At 43.7% G+C, this 26,782-nt stretch overlaps 1 protein-coding gene across 9 annotated transcripts in view; it reads left to right on the top strand.

Annotated features, from left to right (window-relative positions):
* HIC2 (HIC ZBTB transcriptional repressor 2) overlaps positions 1–26,782 on the top strand; it is a 119,056-nt gene that overhangs the window by 7,711 nt on the left and 84,563 nt on the right. Inside the window, exons 2-3 of one of the 9 annotated variants that reach the window (XR_012654721.1) lie at positions 4,608–4,747; positions 6,202–6,586. The exons of 7 other annotated variants lie outside the window; for them this stretch is intronic. The gene's annotated coding sequence lies outside the window, so the exon portion shown is untranslated. Of the gene's footprint in view, positions 1–3,559; positions 3,943–4,607; positions 6,587–26,782 lie in introns of those variants that run through there. One more of the 9 variants, XR_012654719.1, reaches the window with a different exon arrangement.

Raw genomic sequence — 26,782 nt, forward strand, 5'->3', positions numbered from 1 at the left:
CCACAAAACCCACCCACACACACCCCCCCCACACAAAAACCAAACAAACCAAACACAAAAAACAACAGAACAACAAGCCCCCACAAATCTGGACAAACACAACAAAAGCTAACATCCAGAATGACGGCCCCCTCACACTATGTGAATAACGCCAAGAACTGCCACTCTACAATCACCCCCTTCCGATCTAGCTGGCACCAATGCCCTCATAACATATACCAAGACTCCTCCCTCCAAAAAATGATGTTACACTTTCCTTGCGCCGAACAACACCACAAGGCGCGCCACACACCACACCACCAAACGGTCGGACACCTCTCCCAATATCCAGCCTTCTCCTCCCCGCATTCCACTCGCTAACCCCTAGTCCTCTTTCTCAGTAACACTCGCCCCTCGCCACCTAGCCATTCATTTCCCTCAGCTCTACCGCCCCCCAGTGAATGGGATTCTCTCCATCTCTAACCGTGCAGACTCTGCATCGCCCCTATACGCGAAACCTAACAGGACTCTATGTCCCCTCCTCTCAAGGCTCACGCCCCCCCCCGCCCCCCTCGCCGCTCCCCTTCCTCCACATATCTGGCCCATCTACGCGCGTTCCCTCTATCGCACTCCCTATCCCCTCACGACCGTCCAGCCGTATCTACCAACTTCCCGAGTTACCCCAGTGTCCATCCCCTCTGACCCACCAAAACTCTACTCGTGACACCGAGCACTCGCCATACCTAAAGACACCACCCTTCTTGCTCGCTTACTCCTCAAACCATACCTCCCTTCGTAACTGCAACTCCAAAAGTAAATAACGAAAATTTGGACGCAACCCCGTTCACGCATATCGCTCTTCACTCACTGCATGCCAAGACAGCAAATAATGTTGTTCTTGACTTTAACAAAAGCTTTTGATAAAATCTCCAAAGTACTTTTGCCAGCACGTTAAAGAGTAATGGCTCGAACTGAAATGAGAACTATACGAGTGGATAGAACAAAGACTCGGCTCTAGCATCGTTGGGCATCAATGGCTCCATGTCTAGTTGGACAAGCCGCTGATTTCAGCAAGCAAGTGCCCAAGAAGCTCTGTCTCGGGGCCAGTTTTTGTCCATATATCTTCATTAATGGTCAGCGCTAGGAAGGTGTGGCACATAGACCACCCTCAGCACATTTTATACAGATGCACCTAACACCAGTGTACGAGCCGAGGCTAGACTCTCACATGGCAAGACGGTAAGGGAAATAGGTACCGACGGAAGACCGAGCAAATTAGAGAAGTCGAGGCCAAAAGAATCTGATTGAAGGACCTTCAACAACGACAGGCGCAGAGTCCACTGCAACAGGTCATGCACCTGCCTCAGACTTAGGACCGAGTGGCTAAAGCGCAGTTCTGCAGAAAAGGACCTAGGGGTTACAGTGGACGAGAAGCTAGATATGAGTAAACAGTGTGCCCTTGTTGCCAAGAAGGCTAACGGCATTTTGGGCTGTAAGTAGGGGCATTGCCAGCAGATCGAGGGATGTGATCATTCCCCTCTATTCAACATTGGTGAGGCCTCATCTGGAGTACTGTGTCCAGTTTTGCACCCCACACTACAAGAAGGATGGGGAAAAATTGGAAAGAGTCCAGCGGAAGGTAGTAAATCATGTGCTCCAGCCTCCTAATCATTTTTATGAGGCGAGGCTGAGGGAACTGGGATTGTTTAGTCTGCAGAAGAGAAGAATGAGGGGGGATTTGATAGCTGCTTTCAACTACCTGAAAGGGGGTTCCAAAGAGGATGGATCTAGACTGTTCTCGGTGGTACCAGATGAGAGAACAAGGAGTAAGTGGGGGAGGTTTAGGTTGGATATTAGAAAAAACTTATTCACTAGGAGGCACTGGAATGGGTTACCTAGGGAGGTGGTGGAATCTCCTTCCTTAGAGGTTTTCAAGGTCAGGCTTGACAAAGCCCTGGCTGGGATGATTTAGTTAGGGATTGGTCCTTTGAGCAGGGGGTTGGACTAGATGACCTCCCAACCCTGATATTCTATAATTCTACGATAATGCTTTTTAGTGGATGTATGGTTGCTTTAGAATCAGAATTCCTATTTGCATTGATTATGGTGTTTTGCACTGCTATTCAGTTTGATGGCTGTATCATGGCTTGATAGATAGCAGGTCTTGGTATTGCTAGAAAGAGAGTTTTCAGTTTCCCCATCTTAGGACACCAAACTTTTGGTCCACTAGTGAAATCAGACTTACCGATTCATTGTACGCTAAAGCTGCTGCTGCATCTTGTGATTTAATGGCAGTCAACAATACTTGCCACAAAGTGATTCACTGGGTTTCAACACAGCAGCAGATACAGTCTCGGAGTGGGAGAAAATGGAATTGCATTTGCAATGCAGCCATTACATAGGCTGTTCTGTGACAGGCAAAGCTCAGTGAGAAGGGGGACCATTTCAGCATCAGTGGACAAGCCTACCCTGCTGGGCTTGGAGAAAAATTAACAGGGCTCAGCTGTGGAATTGCTTACAACACTAGTCCCGACCCAACCACAAGCAGAAAAATATTTAATAAATAAATAAATGAAAAAGCCTTCCATATTGGATTGGCTGTGATTGAAAATGACTGACTGTATCACTGAGGCTGCTTAAGTGAGTTTACACTACACTCTCCATGGCAGGGATAGTGCATTGCAGTGGAGATTTGTCTCCTGTGTGCAGCTTTGGTGCTAAAGCAACTATTTTAAGCTGCCACAATGGTACATGTAATTATTTTTTCTTCTGCCTGGAGTAGTTCAAAATCTGCCTCAAAATATTCTTTCAAGTTGCATTTTCCTGTTAAATTGGCCCATCAAACTTCCATCAGAATGTCAATTTGAAGACCAGAATATTTTCCGTGAAGAATGTGTGCATTAGAAGCTGGCTATCAAAATTAATGAAAGTTAGTCACTTTTTCTTTTATTTGCAATTTTGTGGAAGGAAAATTCACCCTCCATTGCTGGTTGTTGGCAAAACAAGAAAGAAACAGAATAATGAGGTTATCATGAATGTGAAACTGATATAAAAGTGATGGTTTCAATAGCTGTAGGAGAGAGACTACAACATTGCAATAATTGTACCTGCTTTAAGTGACAGGTGGGAGAAACCTTCGCTCCTTGTCATTGGTGTTTGGATGAAGGCCCAGTGTTCGCCACGAACTGCAATCCAGGATTAATCCCCAGTGTTTTATTTCTATATATCAGATTTCCTATTTTGTTTAATGAGCACAGCCTACTATGCACTTGAAGTCAGCTGTTCTAGAGTGCAAGCAACAGGGTTTTGCATTATTGAAATGACAACCCTCGTGCCTTCCTAGAGCCCGTACTGTTTAAGGATGAAGGGGTGGAGAGTGATCCTGGTAATTCCTGATCCCAAACAAGGGCTTTACTTGCAGATCTGAGTTATTGAAGAGGTTTGGAAAGCCGTGGGGAATCTGACTTACCTAAGCCTCCATCTCTTACATTTCAGGTTGCCTGATGTGCATGTTGCAGGACTTGAAGGGACAAGGCTGCACTCACATAGTAACTAAAATTGTAACCTGAGACCCGAAGGCCCTGTTTCTGCTGGTGAACAGACTGGCTGTAGAAAATGGTATTCAAAAATGGGGCCGCTTCAGCCAATGCTGAAAGAGTTTCTGTTGCTAGCGTAGATGAAACAAACTGTTCATCTCCATCACGCTTTCTGTTACAGAGTTGTTCTACCAGGCTCAACAGTCAGCATGAAGGAGATACTGACACGTTCTGTCTCACTACTCTGGCAATTCAGCTGGCTTTGAAAACTATTTACAGAAAAGCAGGAAGTCCACTTCTGAAAACCATTGTCATCAGTGGATCATTTTCCTAATACCACTGGACCCAAAACTGGGATGCATCATTTGCTTTTTCCTTCCTTTACAGAAAGCTTTGAGATATATTGATAGCGCTGTCCAAGAGTGAGGTATGACTCTACCCATTAGCTAAAGCAGGTGTCGTCTGGTAGGGCTAAGTTTCAAAAACTTTTCATTGTTGCCCTAACTCATCCTCTGGCTGAGAGAGGTAGAAAGCATTGCACTTTAGCAGGCTGGCCTGAGGCATTATCTGTCCTTCAGTCTCTTGGGTAAAGGGAGAAGGGGTAACTTTCAATAATACATGAACTTATCAAACCAAAGCAGCTCGTCTTATATTCCAAGGCCAGAAGGGACCTTTGTGGTCATCTTGTCTGACCTTGTGTAGAACATAGGCCATAGAACTTCCCCAAAATAATTCCTAGAGCAGATGTTTTAGAAAAACATCCAATCTTGATTTAAAAGTTGTCCATGGTGGAGAATCCACCACGAACCTTGGTAAATTGTTCCAGTGGTTAATTATCCTCATTGGTTTAAAAAAAAGTGTCTTATTTACAGTCTGAATTAGTCTAGCTTCAGCTTCCAGCATTGGATTGTTACACCTTCCTCTGCTAGACTGAAGAGCCCATTATTAAATATTTGTTCCCTATGTACATACAGTACTTGTAGACTGTAATCAAGTCACCTATTAACTCCCTCTTTGTTTAGCTAAGTAGACTCAAGGAGCTCAATCTGTCATTATAAGGCATGTTTTCTAATACTTTAATCATCCTCATAGCTCTTCCTGGGACCCTCTCCAATTTATCAACATCCTCCTCGAATTCTGGACACCAGAACTGGACACAGTATTCCACCAATGGTTGCACCAGTGCCAAATACAAAGGAGAAAACCTCTCTGCTCCTACTCGAGGTTCTTACGTATCCATGAATTTCATTAGCCCTTTTGGTCACAGCATTGCACTGGGAACTTATGTTCAACTGATTATGCACCATGTCCCTCCACATCTTATTCTGAGTGACTGCTTCCCTGGAGAGAGTTTCCCATCTTGTAAGTATGGCCTATGTTCTTTGTTACATACTTGCATAGATACATACTTTTTACATGGCAGCCATATTAAAACACATAGTTTGGTTGCACCCAGTTTACCAAGCGAACCAGATCGCTCCCTCAGTGACCTGCCCTCTTCATTATTTACCACTCCCCTCATTTTTATAGTATCTTTAAACTTTATCAGTGATGATTTTATTTTCTTCCGGGTCACTCATTAAAAATGTTACACAGATGAGGGCCAAGTACTGCTCACTGGGGAAATCTCCAGAAGCACCTCCTCAATGGTGACTCCCTGTTTAGTTATTTTAATCTATTTAACATGTGCCCTGTTAATTTTATATCTTTCTAGTTTTTAATCAAAATGTTGTGCTATACCAAATAGTTAGAGAAGTCTAAGTATGTTATTACATCAACACTATTACCTTTATCAACCAAACTTGTAACCTTATTTTAAAAAAAAATCAGTTTAATTTGATGGGCTCTGTTTTCCACAAATCCAATAAATTAGACCCCTCAGAGGGATGCTATTCCCTAAATAAAGCCTCATTTAACTTACTGATAGCCCACTTGGGAAAATGAGACAGGGAGCATTGATAGGACACCTGGACAAATAGCAGCACTATAGGGCAAGTAGACCTTGTCTGAAAGAGCTTATGCTCTGTGGTCCCAGTCCTACAGCTGGATCTGCCAGCCTGCTAAAGTGCAAGGCTTTCTACCTCTGTCAGCCAGAGGATGAGTTAGGGCAACAATAAAAAGCTTTTTTAACAATATTATCACCCCTTTAATTCTTAATTAATCTAACTTTCCTCCAGTCTTTTGAAATTCCCCAGTATTCTACAGCTTACTGAAAATCAAACGTTAACAGTCCAGCAAGCTCCTCAGCTAGCTCTTTTAAAATTCTTAGATGTAAATTATCTGAATCTGCTGATTTAAAGATGTCTAACTTTAATAGCTGCTGTTTGCAGCTGTGTGGATCCCAGGATGAGAGAGACATGGTCGGGGAAGTAATATCTTTTATTGGACCAATTTCTGTTGGTGAAAGAGAGGGTTCTGTACCCGTAGTGGCTGCTGTTTAACGTCCTCCTGAGATACTAGTGCAATGGAAAGAGTGTCATCCGATATGACTACATTCTCTGTTTTTGGTTTTGTTTTCTTCCCCTGAATGCAGAACGGAAATACTTATTGAACACTTCTGCCTTTTCTGCATTATTATTGATAATTCTATCATTTCCACCAGTGGACAATACTATTGTTTGGATTCTTTTTGTTTCTAACATACTTTAAAAAAACTCCTTATTGACCTTAACTTTGTTGGCCATAGACTTTTCCTTGTTTCCCTTTGCTTTTATGACTCTCGATTTTGAAAGTGATGCATGATATGATGGCCATTGGAAATGCTGCATCACAGAAGTGAATTTACTGTGCTGCTTGACATTTTGCAAGCCCATCTCACCCCTAGGTTGCCTTCACCTGCTTAGGTATGCAGAAAATTCTCACTCATGAAATGTATGTTTGGAGGTTTTTAAATAAAAGCAGCATTCATTGTGCATGGATCCAGTCTTCATTATGCCACAAGAAGATGCTGTCTTACAAGACTAAAATCATCATGCTTATTATAGTCTTCCCATGTGCTGTCATTATGCCACTGGCCTATCTCTGAGTTTTGTGTGACCCTGTGAAACCTTTCCTTTTGTACAATAAAGAGTTCAAAGCAGCATTTGTGGGGAATTTTTTTGAATTAAACTCTGAGTCTCTGAAAAAACAACCACTGCTGTCCGTTTTCAGAGGAGATGGAAAGCTCTTGATACTGTTTGATACTGCTGACCTGACACAACCTAGTTTTTAAAGAAAAATCTGTAAGTGCTTTGGGGCAGGGACCATGCCTACCAATGTTTGTATGACGCAGAGAATGTATCCATTGACTTCCCCACCATACACGTTTTCAGAGCTCTGCTTGTACATGTCAATCCTGACCTGTGGGTGATGTCCTGAAAAGGTTTCCTTTGGTTGGAGACTGTTAATTGTGTTGTAGCTTTGTGAGGTTCATAGACTGATGTCTGCTAGGACTAGTTTGAAAGTAATTTCACTTGTGACCTGAAATCCAGTTATGCCCAAGTTTCCCAAAGCTGAAGCTTCTCTTTAAAACTCCTGAGTTGGTTTAATAAATGGTCTGATATTGTTCATTTAAAAAGGGGGGACCTTGTTCTGCCCTGAGTTGGTGCATATGAATGCATCAGTGGGTTGTATGTCAGCTTTTCTGGATGGTCTTGATTGGGACTTGAGAGATCTGGATTTGGTTTGTAGCCCTACCACAGACTCCCTGTGTAACCGAGGGCAAGTCACTTAATTTCTCTCTGGCTTAGTTCCCCATCTGTAAAATGGGGATGTTGTCCTTTGTCTATTTAGCTCTCAGGTCTCTGGAGGAGGGACTGTATTTTACTATATCTTTTCACAATGGGACCCTGACCTCAGTTGGGGGCCTTTAGGAGCCACCATAATACAAATAATCTTAAAAAAACCTCTAACCTATTGATGCATCCTAAAAGGCTAAGTCAATTATGTTAAGCAAAACACGCTGTGAGTGGTGAAGAACTTGATATCCAGGCCTCTTGCATGTTGTGCTTGTTAGGCTCTGTTGTATGGTTATTAAATCAGTGTTGCAAGATATCATGAAAATTTACCATCCTGAGTATCAAATCTACTTGCTTAACCTTACCACAATGATGAAAATATAAATGAGATTTTGTTCCTCTGTGGCGAATAGCTCTTTGGGAAGATTTTCTTGCACCACCAACTTCTTCCTGGAAATATCCCCGAATAATTTGAAAGCAATCATCTGTCCCCCTTTAACCTCTGCTAGGAGTGGTTTCTTGTCTTGTTTTTGTTTTCCCCTCTTGGGTTACATGGTCCAGTGCCAGTGTACTGCGTGACTCAACAGCCTTAGAGATTCTTGGAAAAGCACTTCCGTTTGCTCTAGGTCAAAATTGTATTGGCAGAAAAACTGATTCTGCTGTTTACAAGTTGGCAACATTCTTAAGCGAACTCCAAGAAGAGCAGTTTAATGTGTGTTGCGCTCTGCATCCATCCAAGTTGCGGAGGTGTTTTAAAATGCTGGCCTGCTATAATGGGTGGGACTCATTGAAAAGGAAAGAGCATGGTCTAATGCAGAATTTCCGAAACAGTGGTCTGTGGACTACTTGATAGTGGTCTGTAGACAGCTGCCTGGTCACTTGGTGCTGGCACTTGTAATTTTCAGTTATTAAATGTCAGCTGTAGTGCTGTTACTCAGTCACCAGTTAAGAGGCAAGGTGGTCTGTGCTTGGAAGGCTACAAGGAGATCTCATTGTTAACTTGGAAAGAGTCTGAGAATCCCTGGTTTAGTGGCTAAAACAAAGGCATGGGTGTAATGATTCCTTTGCCAGACTGGCTGTATAATTTTGGGAAAGTCACTTACCCCTCTGTGCCTCTGTTTCTCCAGCTGTATAATGGCCATGATAGTTGAAAGATGGCTAGATGACCTCGTGGGCTTTCCTTCATGCCATTGTCTAAGTTCTTCTGGTGAAAACTGCCTGATTATTTCAGGCTTAACACTTCTGGTTCAGTTGCCCATATCTACATGGAGAGATGGTTGTTAAGAAAAAAGTTCGAACTTTTTTTTACTACTGCAGTGGGAAGCAGTTTGTTGAATGGAAAGCTGTTTCAGGGGTGTGATCAGCTACTGTAGGCTGTGGGAAAAGGAATATATACAGTAGCTCTTTACATTAAGAGAGTGGTGGTTACAGGTTGGAAGTGGTAGAATACTTATCCTTATAACATTTCCATCCAAAGATCTCAAAGTACTTTATAAACTGTTAAGCCTCATAACTGTCAGATTGATGGTGCTAACCCCTCTGTGCTGCATTTCCAGATCAGAAATATGGCAATTGTGATCTTTCTCAAGGTCACACAGTGCGTCAGTGGCAGAGCCAAGAATAGAACCCAGGGTCTTAACCACACAACCATATTTCCTCCCCATGTAGAGCAAACTGGTTACATGTTTCAGTTTAATCTTCTCTGCCTCCTTTCCCCTCCCAGAATCTGAGGGATTCAGATGAATGGGATCTGTATCTGAACCATATGTGAGTAGGGTTTTGTGAAACACCACCTCAGCCAACAGTCCTGAGAAACCAAATCCACCTATGATATTCCCCCCCTCTAATGGCAGGGAAACTAGCTGCATCCCTGGCAGAGCCTGACTCTTCTGATGGCAGTATACTAAATCTGCCCAGCACATCCAGTAGTATGTGTCAGAGGCTTGGGGGTTCTCCCCTGCTCTTAGTGAACTGGTTAGACAAGAGTCCAGATAAGTCCAAGCAAGTTTACTGATGTGTAGTTGTTCTGATATTCAAAATATTTGCTGACTTGCTTTTGTCTCCTCACTGATAGTACATAGACCCACGCTGTGTCTGTCTGTCTGAAACTGCTTGATCTGCACCCTCTCTCTCTCTCCTCTCCCTGCCCTCCTCTAAAACTTCTTGAAGCAATAGCAATGCACATGCCTGTTTTGAGGTTGAGAGAAAAGCTGCATTATTTCAATAGGTTTGGCCAGTCAAAGTGGTGAGTAAGAGGGTATCTTACAGCCCTAGGGCTGTAGATTGATTGGCTGAGGTCACGTTTTTGTAAGTGAGAAGGTAGCAGCTGTCCTTTGTGGCATGCAGCAATTCAAGGGAAGTTTCAGAAAGTCTCTCGTGCCGTGCCCCCCCCCCCCCCCGAACTGCTACATGCCATGCCATGTTGCCCCACCCCCACACTGATCTGCGCCTCAGGAGGTGGGGGTGGAGTGATTTGTGTTGGGCAGGAGCTCATACATTGGCAGTGGGAGAGAGAACCTCGTCTTTGCTAAATTTAATCTAAATTATTGGAAACTAATTGGGCATGTTTGTGCTAGAAAAACTTTCAGTTCCGACTCCTCTTAAATCTTCCAGAAGGAGGGAATGCCAAGGCCTGAAGGGTATCCTGGCATTGCACTAACTTCAGTGCTGTGCCACATAGATACTTCTGCAAGCCAGGGTTTGAATATTAAACAAGTGGTGGTACGAACATACAACTTTTGCAGTAAAATAAAGACATCGGTTAATTAGTGCAAACTTGTTGTTGGTCAGAGCTAAATGTTCAGTGGAAAAAGCCCCAATGAGCATATGATGGAGTGTAGAGTTGCTCTTTGCACCAAAAATTAGGCTTAGTGCCACAAATGGATGTAGAGCACTTCGCAGCTGATAGAACGTACTCAAAAACCAGGCCACCTTCCTGCCTTAAGGAGCTTGCAGTCCAGAGGTTCAGATAGGTGCAAGACAGATAACTGATTGATTGGGGTCAGACTCTGCGAATGTTTGGGCACTTCTCTGGAAGTCAGTGTGACTCTGCTGGTGTAAGGGCTTGCACAATCAGGTCCAAGGAGTGGAGACACTGTAGCCGTTGAGAACTGCTGGTGAATTTTTTGTGTGTGAGACTTATGCAGAGGGCTCTTGGCAAAGGCCTCGTTCTCACACTGGTTCCTTGGAAGGCCTTGAGCAAGACCATTTATTTTTTGCAATTATTACTCCAGTTGTAAAATGGATAATTACAGTTGGAAAAATCACTACAGATACAGATGTGAACACTTTGTACGCTACCAAGGCCAAAGTCAAGTGGACTTTTCCTATTTTGTAACTGACACTCGGTGCAGTCCAGTCTTTTTGGGCCAGGGGCTGAAGATACTATTTCAAAACGGTCCCTGGGTCACAGTTGATAGTTTGGGAGAGATTCTGCTCCCTGTGCTCTGTAAAGGGAATGGAAGCCTCCTGCTGGAGATTCTCTCAAACTGTGAAGGAGCCTCAAACAGGTGTGGAGCTGCCATAGTCCCTAGTGCAGGAAGCGAGGAGGGGTATGTGCCTGGAGCACATTTTAATCCACATTAAGGCTGGGGCAGAGCAATGGAGAGCCCTCACTGGGTGTGGGTTCTTGGCTTCTCTTACTTCAGTCCCCACCCTTCCCACCCTCCTACTTTGTCAGGGAGGGGAACTATCCAGATAGTAGAGCCAGAGCCACTCTTCTCCCTCCCCTGTGCTGCACGGGGGAGCTGACAGGAAAGGGGCAGCTGCCTGTGCGGGGTATTCCATTTTGACAGTACAGCTGCTCATGAGGCTGCAGAGAAAGTGGGGGGGGGGGGCAATTGGAGAAGTGGGACCCTCTGCCTCCTCTCTCTAGCAATGGGACTGGCTCAAACACTTCAGTTTACAGCTTGCAGGGGACAGTTCAGGGAAGGCATGTTCGAGTCCTAACCTTATACACATTTTCTTCTTTGACCAGTTGGCCTCAGGCCACAGTTTAGAGGTTTGAGATAAGACATGACTCTTCCACCTGGACACGTATTTCAGGGTTTCGTCCTAGTGCCCATTATCACCATGTCAGAGTGCCTTCCATGTAAAATAGATTGGCAAGAGTGATTCCCAGTGAGTTTCTGGCCCTTCTTGTCTGTCTTTATTTTTAAAAAGAAGAAAAGCCCCCTAAAACTTCCTGAATAGGTTTGTTAGTCAATGAATTACCAAAAATCCTTCTCTCTGATGGGCCAGTGGATCCAGAGGTTTTTTTGGACTTACTCTGAAAACTAGTTTATTTCAAGAACATGCAACACTTACTTGACATAATGTGAAAGAGAGACTAGGTAATATTTCTTCTGTTGAGAGAGAGAGAGAAGCTTGCGAACTTAAAGAGCTTGCAAGCTTGTCTCTCTCACCAGTGGAAGTTAGTCCAGTAGAAGAGATCTCAACCATGTTGTCTCTTTAATATCCTGGGACCAACACAACTACAACAACATTGCATACAATAATGTGAAAGAAGCATTTGATGAGAACATAAAACCTTCATTTGAAGCCCGGAAATGGACAGCTTATTATCTGACTTGCAATTCTCCTGCTAACCAATCACCTTTGTAAACTTTTTTAATGCAAACGTTATCACTTTGGTGTATCAAATGAAAAACACCATTTTAAAAAAATGGTACTTTACTTGTTTAAGAATGGCTTTCTAATGGGACCTGATTCTGCAAGGCACTAGAGTAGTCAGAATTGGAGCTATCCCTAATAAAAGAGCAACTCTTCAATATGCAGTAACTGGTAAAATGGACTCTCTCTCTCATAGTCATTGTTTCTGATTCACTGGTATTTGAGCGAACAATCTCTCTCTCAAAAGCAGAATTTACAATGGACAACTGCACAAAAGTGTCAGACTTTATTTTAGAATAGTTTGGGAATGAACATTAGTTCTGTTTTGGGTGGTAGGCAGCTTGAGGATTTGAGCAAGTTGGTTCCTAGAAGTCTCTGTATTCCCCCCGCCCCCTTCTTTTGTTCTAGGAATTGACAGGACGAAGTCAGCCACCTTGTTGATCCAGTTCTATCAATATATATGCTATCCAAGACTGAACCAGCACAATAGTGCTGTTTCATATATACTGTTTTGAAATAAGGTTTTTTTGTTTCTCTCCCATTCATAAAAAGCTTAGCTTAGCTTTGTAGTGGATGGAGATGGGATTTAAGTTCTGATGCTTGAGTGACTAAGGTGGGTTTGGAGGAGAATTTTAATGGTGAAATATTTGCAGTCCACTGACCCCAGTTCTCCTATGTCAGTCATCTTAATTGACTTGTCTCTTCTACTGAACAATTTAGTGCGTGGCTTAACTTTTTTACCATGCCGGTTCTTAAATTCCAGTTGACCATCAGATGTCCATGCTGACTTCCGCCTTAATCCATATCTTTTAAAGTCAAGTTTTTGCTTTTCTTCTAAAGCATGTTCCTGTGTTTCCAACTCTGCCTTCGTGTCTGCCGTACTTTCTCCTGTGTACCTTCCCGTTCTGAGCACGGTTCTCATTCCTGTCTGCTGTCTTCCCCTTTTGTCTCCTCCACTCAAATTTGCATTGGGTCTTATGCTGCACTTTATATGGAGCAGCCAGCCGTCTAATACATACTGAACTACTCCATGAAGCGTTGCATCTGTAAGTCACCCACAGTGCATTGTGCGCCGCACCGGCCTGCGCCTATGGACTGTAGGCAGTTTGTGTTTGAACTGCTCTGTGTACACTGGGCTGTAATAATACCTGACCACTGTTCAGATGGAGTTTGTCACGGGTGTCCGTTTGCTGCTTCTGCTTTTCTTACCTATTAGGAAAGCAGGAGCGCTTGATGTTGGTGCATATGCTTCTTTCTTGCTGGATGCCAGTAGTTAAACTGAAGCCTTCAGTTGGACAGTTCATGTTTGTTCTTGTTCTTAAAAACATCCAGCCTACCCATCAGGGTGCCATCTGTGTGTTCCTGGACCGGCCTCCTCAGGGCTATTGAGGGCCAAGTGATTATCTTTCTTGGGGGAACCTGTGACTGGGGGCCTGCTCCTGTAATGTGCTGTATGCCCTCAAATGCCACTGACATCGGTCAGTTGAAAGTGCTCAGTATCTTGTGGCAGTTACTTAGCTTGTAAGTCCCTGGGGGCCGGGACCCTCTTTTTGTTCTCTGTTTGTACAGTGCCTAGCACACTGGGGTCCTGGACCATGACAAGGGCCCCAGATGCTTTGGTAGGACAAATAATAAATACTTAGGCCCAATCTCAGCAACCCACAGACCACATCCACTCTTCATTTGGCCATGGAACCAAAGAGGAAGGCAACATGCAGTCCACTTCTCTTTCCCTCTCTGGGCAGTACTGGGGGCTTATTTAAATTGGGTCCCATACATAAGACCAGACAAGAGCCTCCCTGTAGGGATAACTAAAAATAAATGTGTTGATGGGTGTGATTACAAAATATGAAAAGAAAAAATTGAGCCTTAAGTTCACTTTTGCCATTTAAAAACTTCATGTCTGAATTTCATAAATTTTGCAGGAAAATAGGCAAACATGCAGCACATAGAGTCGTAGGACTGGAAGGGACCTCGAGAGGTCATCTAGTCCAGCTCCCTGCACCCACGGCAGAACTAAGCATTATCTAGGCCATCCCTGACAGGGGTTTGTCCAACCCTCTCTTAAAAATCCCCAAGATGGCAATTCCGCAACTTCCCTAGGCAATTTATTCCAGTGATAAAGTACTCTGACAGTTAAAAGTTGTTCCTAATGTCTAACCTAAACTGCCCTTGCTGCAGTTTAAGCCCATTGCTTCTTGTCCTGTTCTCAGAGGTTAAGAAGAACAAATGTTCTCCCTCCTCCTTGTAACAACCGTTTATGTACTTGAAAACTGTTATGTCCCCTCTCAGTCTTCTCTTCTCCAGACTAAACAAACCCAGTTTTTTCAGTCTCCCTCATAGGTCATGTTTTCTAGACCTTTAATCATTTTTGTTGCTCTTCTCTGGACTTTCTCCAATTTGTCCACATCTTTCCTGAAATGTGGCATCCAGAACTGGAAACAATAGTCCAGCTGAGGTCTAATCAGCGTGAAGTAGAGCAGAAGAATTACTTCTTGTGTCTTGCTTACAACAGTCCTGCTAATACATCTGTCATGGTATAATTCCCCACTCTGAACCTTAGCGTCCAAAAGATGGGGTACCAGCATGAATTCCTCTAAGCTCAATTACCAGCTTAGTACTTGTAGCACTGCACAACCAGGAATTCCAGTGCCTGGAACTCTGTCCCACCAAAAACCATGGCTCGGGGACCCCAAGACCCAGACCTTCTGGATCTTAACACAAGGAAAGTAAACCCTTTAGCCCACGTTGCCTCTCCCAGTGCTTCACCTCCTGGGTTACCTCTGGAAGATTACTGTTTTTCAAACTCCTTGAATCACAAAACAGAGAGGAAAATTCACAGCTTCTCCCTCCTTTCTCTTCCCCTCCAGACTCTCCCTGAGAGAGAAAGTAATCCTAACACAGAGAGAAAATTAATCTTCCTCCCCCTTCCTATCTTTCTCCCCACCAATTTCCTGGTGATCCAGACAGTCCGCTGGGTCTCAACCAGAATAAAAAAACAATCAGGTCTTAACAAGAAAACTTTTAATTAAAGAGAAGAAAAACCGTAAATATCTTTGTAAATTTAAGATGGATTAGGTACAGGGGTTTTTCAGCTATAGGCAGTGGAATACCCTCCCAGCCTAAGTACACACATACAAATTAAAATCCTTTCAGCCAAATACACATTTGAACTCCTTCCGCTCCAATGCCACATTTGCAAATAAAGAAAACAAACATAAGCGTAACTTGCCTTATCTACCTAGTACTTACTATTTTAAACTTATAAGAGCCTGTATTGGAGAGATTGGAGAGAAACCTGGTTGCACGTCTGGTCACTCTCAGAACCCAGAGAGAACAGCAACCAAAAACTAACAGCGAACACAAAAATTTCCCTCCCTCAAGATCTGAAAGTATCCTGTCCCCTGATTGGTCTTCTGGTCAGGTGACAGCCAGGATTACTGAACTTGTTAACCCTTTACAGTCAAAAGAGATATAAAGTACTTCTGTTCTATTAACTCCTACTATCTGTTTATGACAACATACCACAAGGATGTTTGCTTTTTTTGCAACAGTGTTACACTGTTGACTCATATATTTAGCTTGTGATCCACTATGACTCCCAGATCCCTTTCCGCAGCACTCCTTCCTAGACAGTCATTTTGCACGTGTGCAACTGATTGTTCCTTTCTAAGTGGCGTACTTTGCATTTATCCTTATTGAATTTCATCCTATTTACTTCAGACCATTTCTCCAGCTTGTCCAGATCACTTTGAATTTTAATCCTATCCTCCAATGCACTTGCAACGCCTCCCAGCTTGGTAGTGTCCGCGAACTTTATAAGTGTACTCTCTATGCTGCTATCTAAATAATTGATGAAGATGTTGAACAGAACCGGACCCAGAACCAATCCCTTCAGAACTCCACTCGTTATGCCCTTCCAGCATGACTGTGAATCACTGATAACTACTCTCTGGGAACAGTTTTCCAACCAGTTATGCACCCATCTTATAGTAGCTCCATCTAGGTTGTATTTCCCTAGTTTGTTTATGAGACAGTCATGCGAGACAGTATCAAAAGCCTTACTAAAGTCAAGAGAGACCACACCACACACCCTCCCCCCCCGCTTGTTACCCTGTCAAAGAAAGCTATCAGGTTGGTTTGACACGATTTGTGACATGAAGTGCATAAATTGAAAGTTAGCATGTATAATTATTCAGTATGTCAATCTGTTGCTGGCTGAAATAAAATATGAATTTTCTGTACCCTTCTAGCTGTGCCATGACAAAATGAAAGTTACAGAGGTTTCTACTGCCAGGAAAGATGGGGGCAAGATACCTGCTCCCCTAGAAAAGACAATGAAGCTGCAGTGAAATCGCAACTGGAAAGTGAGAGAGTGGTAGCTAAATCACCACCAATGGGCAGATATCTAACCACGTGAAGGCTGACATCTAATATCAGTACACTTGTGTCTGGGGACAGTTATGGTGGCCGTAGTGTTCTTCTCTTTTAGGCACAGAGAGCTTGTTGCCAAATAAAAATTGTTTCCGCTTTAATCATTACATAACTTAGCACAACAGTAGTCAGTCTGAGGTGATATCTGCAGTCTGCCAGACCAAGCTGGCCAGAATCCTCTGTTCCAAAATGGAGGATGAGCTTTAGCCCCTGCTGCCACAGCCAGTGTAACGACAACAGCTATCCATGCTGCAGTGAGGAAGAGAGTTAATTCTAAGGTGATGTGTTGAAGGTCTTTCTGAAGGCCTAAGAGCCTTTCAAACGCTAGGGTTTCAAGTGCCTAGATATATTGTGCCAGTGCCTATTAGGAAAAGAGCATAAAAGTGGCTTGGCTGTGTGTGTATTCCTGGTGAAGGTGTCGTCCTGCCACTGCGGGGGTGGGTGGGTTTACACTGAATCCTCTTTAGTCAATTGGTGTGCCCACGCTGAGCTGGAGCTGTAACTGCCAGCTCTGATTGAGGTAGCACAGTGACAAGAGAAATGGTAGCTGTGGCTGCACAGTTGGAGAGAAGGGCCACCTCCTGAAGACAGATCTAGGGTCTTGGATGGGATTCTGTTGGGGTGGCTAGCCCCCGTCCTGCCATGACTACAATTCTGCATTTAGCGCCCTAGCTCGATCAGAGAGAGCTTGGGTATGTCCACCTGGGCTGGAAATTACACCTCCAGCTCGACACACCCTGTAGCTCCATTTTGTGCTCTGTTCAAAATTGAACAAATGCAGGCCAACAGAGAGTTGGGTGAGGGAGAAATGTGGGGAGCACAAGTATCTCTGCAGCCCATGCAAATAGCCTGGTGAAGAGCAACTACTGATGGCTTTGGCGTGGCTGTTTTCACGGACAGCTGCACTCCACACAGCGTGAGTGTTACCTAGCATTTAGCAGATGTAGTTTCCTATTGATTTTTGGGTGGAACTGATTTATAGAGCTATTTAATGGAATTGATTCTTTTTATAACCTTCTTTTGCTCTAAGACCAGCTCTGTTTCTTGAGCATTGTCTACAAGTTTGTGGGTGTACAAATACACAAACACACCCCAGCAGTCCCTACTCTGTCTTGTCCTTCACACTCTCTCCCTTCAAGAAACACAAAGAAACAACAAAAATCAATCTAAATCTTGAACATCTCCTTTTGACTTGACTTGATATGTGAGCTATAATAAATTCAACATGATGAAATCCCAGTGGTGGGTATAACCACAAAGTGGTGCTCCATTAAGCAGTGACTGTGGGGAATGTTTGTTGTGGTTGTGTCTGAAGTGAAGGGAGGGCTCCCTTTAGCTTAGCATAGGCAGATATTTTTAATTCTTCCTGGCTCACGAATGAGGGAAAGAGAATCCAGAAATCACCTAAGAAGATGTGTAGGATTGTGCAGTCTCCCCCTTTGTAAGTGACTGGGTAGGGATGACAATATTACTCTACTTACTGTCTTTCGCCCTCTGTCCCCAATGTGCAGATTGTATTATGAATATTTTATGATTACAGAATATTTTTCAAGACAGTGGAAATATTTCCAGCTTTCTTTGTTTTACTGTTTGCAGCCCTATTCTGTTAGTATGTTGGTAATCTTACAATACTTAATACAGTAGCTTTGGTGTGGAATTTGATTGTGCATGTTAGACTTGGGATAGACTCTTGATTGGATGGCATTACTACCAGGCTACCACCCTGCTAACAGCTCAGTGTTAATACACAAGAAGAGAACTGATCGTTAGCCAGAACCCAAATGATGCAGGTAATTAAAATTACCACCTGGGTTTACACCCAGTAACTAAGTGGAAAGCACCACAGAACCCAGCTGTCCTATATGATTTCTGTGAGAAATGCAGCTAAGTGAGCAGGCAGCTGTATTCTGCACTAGCTGAAGCTTCAAAGTATTTACTGTAGCCCCAAGAAGAGTACATTGCAATAATCCAGGTGTCGGCAACCTTTCAGAAGCGCTGTGCTAAGTCTTCATTTATTCACTCCAATTTAATTTAAGGTTTCACATGCCAGTAATACGTTTTAACATTTTTAGAAGGTCTCTTTCTGTAAGTCTATAATACATAATTAAACCATTGTTATATGTAAAGTAAATGAAGCTTCTTAAACTTTTAAAAACCTTATTTAAAATTCAATTAAAATGAGAGCCTCCTGGTCTGGTTGCCAGGACCCGAACAGTGTGAGTGCCACTGAAAATCAGCTCGTGTGCTGCCTTTGGCACACATGCCCTACGTTGCCTGCCCCTGCAATAATCCAACAGGGAGGTGACAGACATGGGGTAACTGGCAAAGACCCCATCTGAGTGGAAAAATCCTTTGCTCCTTGCTGACCCCAGACAGAAAATCTTTGCCACAGATGATAGCTGACCATCTCAAGACAGTTCAGGACCCAGTAGGACCCCTAGATTGCACACTCAACTGTTTAGTTTTACAGGACTGCCAAAAAATACATCGTGTGTACGCTGAATCTCCTACTGCTATGGGAGTGTGTGTCAGTGGGGCTTGGCAGATACATTCTAAACAGTGCATGCATGATGTAGCAGTTTGGTCAGTGGTCTTATATCTACAATTTTAAATATCAGACATCAGCTTTGGGAAAGGATTCCAAAAATATGTAAATTGCCCTGGCCCAAATTTCAGTGGCGCAGGGACTTGCATTCACACACAAGAAATTCTGACCATGTATGGTTGCAATACATGCTTTAAAAATGTGGGTCTACCTTGCAGTATGCTACCCTTACGTAGCTTCCCAGCAACAGTAACTACTGTTAGCCCTCTCTTGGCACTTTATACAACACCTTAGCAAATCCTAAAGGGCACTCTGCAGGGGGAAAAGGAATTTTATTGTTGCTTCATAAATGAAACCTGCAGCAGTTGGATTATACTGTTGTTTTATGGAGGTGTTTTATATACTCTTACCATGCTGTAAACTGCAGTTTCTGTTTACTTAGCCATCACTCCAGCTATTTGTAGTCTCAGTCTCTTGCAGATGTGATTCATAGGTTTTTAAAGGCAGCAGGGACCATTACCATCTTGTCTGACCTCCTGCATGGTACAGTCCTGAGAACCACAGACAATGATTCCTATATCAAACCCAAAACTCCCGGTTAAGCTACAGTGTATCTTTTAGAAAGAGGCACCCAATCTTGATTTAAAGACTTAGTGATGGAGAATCCACTTCGTTCCAATGGTTCATTACCCTCGCTGTTAAAAATTTGCCCCTTTTTTTCCAGTCTGTCTCCTTCTTGCCATCACATGCCCTAAGCATCCAGGTGGACTTAAGAATGCTTGCCTTAGCTGCAGGTTTTGTTATCTGTGTCACCCCACTGCCAAGCCTCTCCTCTCCATTCTCTGTAGGGAAATAGAAGAAATTCCAGACATTCTTCGGAAGGGAGAGGGTTAAGTTTAAAAAGCTGGATGTCTTGTCTTTTGCTGCTGGTGAAGGAGGGGGTTGAACTGAGCCTGCTCTCTGGAACTGCTTTATTATGGGTTTGATGACATGGCCTTGGCGTGTCCTTGGTGGGTTTGGTTAGATAGCTCTTCTTGTCCAAGGGTCCTCAACACAGAGCCTGGCAGCAGCAACAGTAGAAAGCATTTACTTCGGAAGAGGAGATGTCTTTAATAAAGAGAGTTGCAGTTGTCCAGTCCCTACCTATTTGAAGCTAAATTATGTAAAAGGGCCACGTTAGCATAGGATTCTGAAGTCACTAGGTGCTGTACTAACATAGTAGTAGACTAACTCTGCTGCCAAGAGCTTACAATTTAAACAGACAAGACAAAGGGTGAAAGAGGAAGTAGAGGCACTGAGGTGAACTAATGGGCCCAAGGTCACATAGCAGGTTAATGCTAGAGCCCTATCTACTGAAACATGTTCTCTCTCCTAAATCCCTGTATCTCAGTCCTCTTACTTGGAGTCTTTGAAATTCTGTCTTAAGGCCTTGTCTACATGGGAGAAATTGACAGATCTAGCTGTTCCAAAGTAACTATCCCACTGTCACTATTCTAGCAGAATTTAGCTTTGAGTGGATTAATTATTCTGTAATAGTCACTTTATTTCAGAACAGTGTCTCCACACAGAGAATTATTCCACAATAGCTGTCTCCTCCCCCCCATCCCCCAAAGACAAGCCCTTAGAAAAAGAAGAGGCTACTGGCACTCATTTTCCCATTTTCCTAGATGACTACGTGAAAATAACTTACTTGTGGTCTCTTAGAAAGTTGATAGGCTTTACTTGACTTAAAGGAGATGCTACCTAAGAAGAGTAATAAGAATTACTGATCATGAAAGGACATCTAGAACTCCTGGTGCCCAGCTCTGCAAGTAGACCTCTCCCTGGGCTCTTGGATGTAACACATCCTAGTTGCCAATACTTCCCCAAGGACTTTTATATACTGGAGGAGACCTGTGGCAACCCCTCTCCCCCTCCAAAAAACATTAACTTGATGTGGGCATTCTGGGATGCGCAGAATGTGCCCGATGCATCTTTTTCCTAGTGTCTTAATAGAATAAGTCTCCAGCTGCAAGTGGGTAAGTGGCCAAGTCTTGGCTTCCTAAGCAAACACACAACTCATAGTTTCACCCACTGTAAAATGCATGGTCCCTTCAGACAGGCAGCCAAAGTATAACTGCATCTCCAGTTCTGACTAGGGAAATCACTGAAAATAAATACCAGTTCTGTAGGTAGTGCATGTACCAATCCTCTCCCAGTTCACTGTACATTTTAATGTAACAATTGGATTCTCAGCCTTTCCTTGACTTCTTGCTTGGGAGAATATTGAAGACAATATAAAGGGCAGAGCAGCTGTGGTCTTGGTCTCCCAGGTCCATCCAGGAAGGCATGGAAAACAGTTACCCACCTATCACTAAGTTCAAAAAATATTATGTTCTCCAAGTGGTTTGTTTGGTGTTGTTTCAAATGTAGTTACTGCTCAGGAAGTCCTCAGATTGGGAAAGGGAGTGGCAACAGAGAGGAGCCTAGCTGCTAGAGCAGGGGTCTCCAACGTGGTGTCCACGGGCGCCATGGCACCTGCAGGGGCATCTAAATGTGCCCGTGTCCTGGCCGGTGGTCGAGCATCTGCCGAAATTCGGCGGCATTTCGGCGGCGATACCTCTGGATGACGTTGCTTCTCGGTGGCAAGCAACATCATCCAGAGACGTCGCTGCCGAAATGCCGCCGAATTTCAGCAGATGCTCCACCACCACCACGGCACTAGACAAAAAAGGTTGGGGACCACTGTGCTAGAGGGTATGAAGAGTTGGTTCTTCACCACTGTTTGTCCTGGCTTTGCTGCCTTTCACCCCTTCAAGTATGTCTACTCTGCAATTAGCTGACTTGGGTAAAGGGGCACAGGCTTAAGGGGCTGTTAACTGCAGGGTAGACATCTGAGCTCAGGACCCTCCCACCTCGTAGGGTCCTAGTGCCCAGCCCAAGCCCAAATGTCTGCATGACCATTAAACAGCCTCTTAGCCAGAGGCCCCACAAGCCTGAGGGCATGGCTACACTTGGAATTTCAAAGTGCTGCCGAGCGCTGCCACGGCAGCGCTTTGAAGTCTGTGTGTGGTCGGAGCAGCAGCGCTGGGAGAGAGCGCTGGGAGAGAGCTCTCCCAGCACTGCATGTAAACCACATCCTTTACGGGTGTAGCGTGCAGCGCTGAGAGCTGCGCTCCCAGCGCTGCCGCCCTGATTACACTGACGGTTTATAGTGCTGTATCTTGCTGCGCTCAGGGGGGTGTTTTTTCACACCCCTGAGCGCGAAACTTGCAGCGCTGTAAAGTGTGAGTGTAGCCAAGGCCTCAGTCGGCTGGCACTGGCAGCCTACGGATTTTTAATTGCAGCCTAGACATACCCATAGAATCCAAGCTGCAATCAGAAAATACAACATATGACTCTACTGTCTCGTTCACTCGCTGCACCAATGTAGCAGGCTCCCTTTAGTGGCCCTTTATTTAGTTACTAATCTGTGTAGGCTGCCATGTTTGTCTGTATCCTACTGGTCACTAGCATTTTCTGCTTGTTGGAGTGGGAGGTGGGAAGTTAGTCAAGAAAAGATTTCACTGACCAGGAATCCAGATTTCCCTTTTGTCTAACATAGTCTAAACTGAAATACAGCCTGTAGCTGGTAAAAACCAGTTACACCTTCTGTCCAGAACACCTTTTGGAAGAGCTTTCTCCACTCAGCCAAACAAGTAGTCATCTCTGCGCTCATGTCTTGTACAGCTATCACGAGACCTTGCTGGTCTGAAAATGACCTTCCTATTGCTTCATACTCTCGCTACCTAATTATCCTACAGTGTAGCATTAGCTCTGCCACACACACGCTGTTACCCAGGAACTTGAAGCAACTCTTGCTTTCCCTCTCAACAGCCCTGGCACGCATATATCCTCGGACCGCTTCGAAGCTCTACCAGCTGTCTGACTGGGTCAAGTGATAAGATGTCATTCTTGATGCTGTCAGATACCAGAGAGGGAGCCTTGTTAGTCTGGATCTGTAAAAGCAGCAAAGAATCCTGTGGCACCTTATAGACAAACATATTGGAGCATGAGCTTTCGTGGGCGAATACCCACTTCGTCGGATGCATGCAAATGTTTGTTAGTCTATAAGGTGCCACAGAATTCTTGATGATGCATCTCTTGAGCTACAACGTACTACACTAAGCCTTCCTGCTGTGTGCGCTCCAAACGAGAACTGGACAAGTTTTCCCATACATGTCTCCTGGTGACAGAGCACCAACAGATTAAAACAGTGAATTCTCATTGGTCGCACTCAAGAAACACGCAGAGACCACAAGGAATGTTTTTTGATTCAAAACCTCATACCTCTCCGATACTTAAACACTAGTTAGGTAAGTTGCTGTTCTGCCTTGCCAAGAGCCCCCATGATGGCATTTGTTACTGCTTGGCTCCTAAAAGTTACCAAATGAAAACTAGCTTCCCGATGCCACAACATGGTAACCACCCTCAAAAATGTTACCTACCATTTGTGCTGTGATTTTGCTGTAGTAAATGCTATAGCAACTTCCTTTAAAAAGCTGTTGTAATCTAGCTAACTGTTGCTCTGGGTGCTTGAGGTCCCGTATGCCCTCATGGTTTAACATCTACAGTTCAGGGCTGAGGGTAACTAGAATGGTGTTTACTGAGCTAATAAACTTCTCACTAAACACAATTCACAGGCTCTAGTTGGCTAATACCCAGGACCTCCAGCTCAATGCTAGCCCTACACATTTTAAAACAAAGTTTTATTTGATGTGGAAACTTTTTAAAAAATAAACTACAGGATTTAATTCCTCTTTTTACTATTCTCCACGCCCACCCCTCCCAAGATAAGAAAAAGCCTATAACTACTGAGTGCATTTTAGAATATTTCCATTACAATTCTTTGACTAATGCTGGTAGCCCCCAAATCTCACCTCCCCTGGAGTCTAGGGTGGTGTGTGTGTGTGTGTGTGTGTGTGTATAAATCTATAGATGAGCCCTCATTTTTAAAGCTGCACTGGGTGAATATTTTTTTTCTTATTAATATTTTAAAAACTGAGTCTGACCATTGTATCCTCTGTGGGTTGTTTGTTTCCGCTGTCTGCTATGGGAATAGGGGAGGAGAAGTGAAGTAATCACTTTATTTTTTATTTATTTATTTATTTAACTTCAGTGCTTTGAAATTAATTCCATGACCCTTCTTATACCCCCAGTTGAAGTAAGATTTTCTTTTCCCCCCCCTCTCCTCCTGCTGAGGAGAGAGAGCTTCACTTTAGCAGGTTTGTTTAAAATGTCTGTAGGATTAGTAGGAGGAAAATCCTGTTTTCTCCAAGTAAAAGCGTTCTGATTCTGCAGGTTCATTCTGTGGCTGTTCTTCCTTGTAACATCATAGTGTTCATAACTCAAATAGGCTTCAAATGCTCTGCTTTTTCAAGGGTGCACAAATTATACCACATAGGTAATGTGCTCAATAGTCAGCTGCTTCAGAGCTGGGATGATGGGTTAAATACCCCTGGTGATGGACTATTTTCTACTAGATACATACATAGCTCCCGTTGTTTAGGATGCAGTGTTGCGTGGTTAGATCCAGGGTTTGGGAGTCAGTGAACTTGGGTTTCTATTTTTACTCTGCCCCAACTTGCTCCATGACCTTGGGTGAGACACCTGACTTGTTTTTGTGTGTGTGTGCGCCTCAGTTTCACCAGGGGCAGTAAAACATCCCCAAGTTCTGTAAATCACTTTGAGTCCTGTAGACCGAAGATGCTATATAAATGCAAAGTACTAACTTATTAATGTTTAAGAAGGTGTTACACATGTGCCTTGAGAGGACAACAGACATGGTAGTTTTGCCCTCCATCTAATGGATTTGTTACTCTTGCCCTCGTACGGAGCTTTTTCGGGAATTCTATAGACTGTCCTTTTTGGAGAGGTGGAAATGAGATGTTCCGAAAAGCAGTTTTCCTAGCCACGATGTACACATTTGACTAGGGTTGCCAGCCCTCCAGGATTGTCCTGGAGGTCTCTAGGAATTAAAGATTGTCATGTGATGAAACCATCAGGAATAAGTCCAACCAAAACTGGTAACACTATGTATAACTTTAAAGGATAACAGTAAGTAGTGTTTTTGAAGAGGTAAGGGAATCATTAATCCACATATACAATAACTGGGTTTGTCAGTCACCCTGTGCCCACTTAATTCTTCCTCCTCATTCCTAATCTTTTGAGGACTTCTTTTGTGATACAGACTCAGGGTTTTGTTTTGTTTGCTGCATGGAGATGTTAAATTTTTATGTACTGATTTGATGAGATAATGGAATAAACCCCTTGGTTCATTCATGCAGCCCTTTTGGTCCAAAAATAACAAGTTTATTATGTCAACTCTTCTTCGTTAATGAATTAAATTGAAATATTGCTAACCATTTTAGGCAAATTTGTATCTAATAGTAACTGAGTTAAGAAATTCAAATGAAGTTAAACAGTCATCAGTGTGGACAATTATGTAGCTTTCTCTGTTTTACAATAAGCAAAAATATCTTTAGTTGTAGGTTTTGGATTTCCTGGCTTTTATTAGCTATTGTTGCAACTCCATTTAATGTTGGTTGGTTTTTTTGTCGCTTGTCTGTGGTGGTGCCTGCTGCTAGCTATCTGGCATGGGTAGCTGAATGAGGACTCAGGGGCAGGAGATATTTTTGTTGTTGTTCTGTGTTTGTACAGCACCTAGCACGATGCAGTTCTGGTCCATGTCTAGAGTGCCTAGGTGCTAGTATAATAGTTAATAATGAATAATGCAATAATGGCAGCTGGTTTCAAGCAGAGTGTCCGCAAAACAGGGGTGTGAGCGAGCTGGTTTTCCAGGATGCTGCTCTGGGCAGATATCTGGTAGCATGTTCTGTAGAGTACACCTCATGAGGGCTCAATCTGAGGGCTAATCTGGCTTGGAGCCAAAGCCAATGGGGATGCTTCATCCAGAGACATGGGTCTAATTTCCCCCAAATGGCAATTTTCCTTAGTTGACTCAGGGCCTCCTAGCTCAAGAGGAAGACAGAGGCCATTGTCTTAAAGGCCCTTTTGGTGTGGATGCAAAGTCTTGGGCCTGAGGTTTACAAACTGGTGTATGAATTTGCACCACCACTCTGCCATGAGAGATGAGGCTTATCCAAAGGCTAATAGGAAAGAGCGCCAAGAAAACTAGGTTTTCTAGCTGCAGAAGCACTCGTGGCACAGGAGAGCGATCGTTTTCATTAGCTTGCTCTTGGGACCTTCATGCCTGACGCTGTCAGTATTTCTGCTTTAAATCTAGCACTTTACAGTACAGTCATCTGCAAATGGCCGTTTTGTTGGTCCTTTTCTTTTGTAACACATCTACTCCAGAGCATCCCTTCTCCCATTGAGGGGGGCGTAAAGGGCCAGACTTAGCCCTCTCTTACACCTAAGCACCCACAAGTGAAGACCAAGTTTGGCCCTTGGGGTTTTGAAGCAACCTGCCCTCTGCCATGCTCTCCTGCTTCCCACTCGCCTGAGTGCAGGGCCTGATGGGGAGCGAAGGCTATCTAACAGGGCTGTCTGTCAGTGGAACTTGCTATCTAATATTCTACATGTTTCCCAGCATGTTCTTTCCTTTCCAGCTTGGAATGCAGGAATTGCTATGCCAGATCAGAACCAGGATCTGTCTGTCTAGTCTGGCGTCCTCTCCAACAGAGGCAAATGCCAGATGCTTCAGAGAAAGGTGACAGGAACCATAAAAGTAAATTTGTTAAGGAATAACCTTCCCATAGGGGAAGCAAGTAGTTGGTTTTATGCCCTGAAGCATGAGATCTTGTATCCCTCAGATTTGTGTAGCTGGGTATTCACATCCATTTTTTAAAATGTGGTGGTGTTTTTTTAATCCTCCTAAGCTCTCAGCCTTCTGTATCTTGTGGCAATGAGTTCCATAGGCTAACTGTACGTTGTATTTCAGTTTTAAATGTATTTGGAGTTATTGAGGGGAGGATAAATAG

Source organism: Chelonoidis abingdonii, chromosome 22 (assembly GCF_003597395.2).
Source record: "Chelonoidis abingdonii isolate Lonesome George chromosome 22, CheloAbing_2.0, whole genome shotgun sequence".
Classification (NCBI taxonomy): domain Eukaryota; kingdom Metazoa; phylum Chordata; order Testudines; family Testudinidae; genus Chelonoidis; species Chelonoidis abingdonii.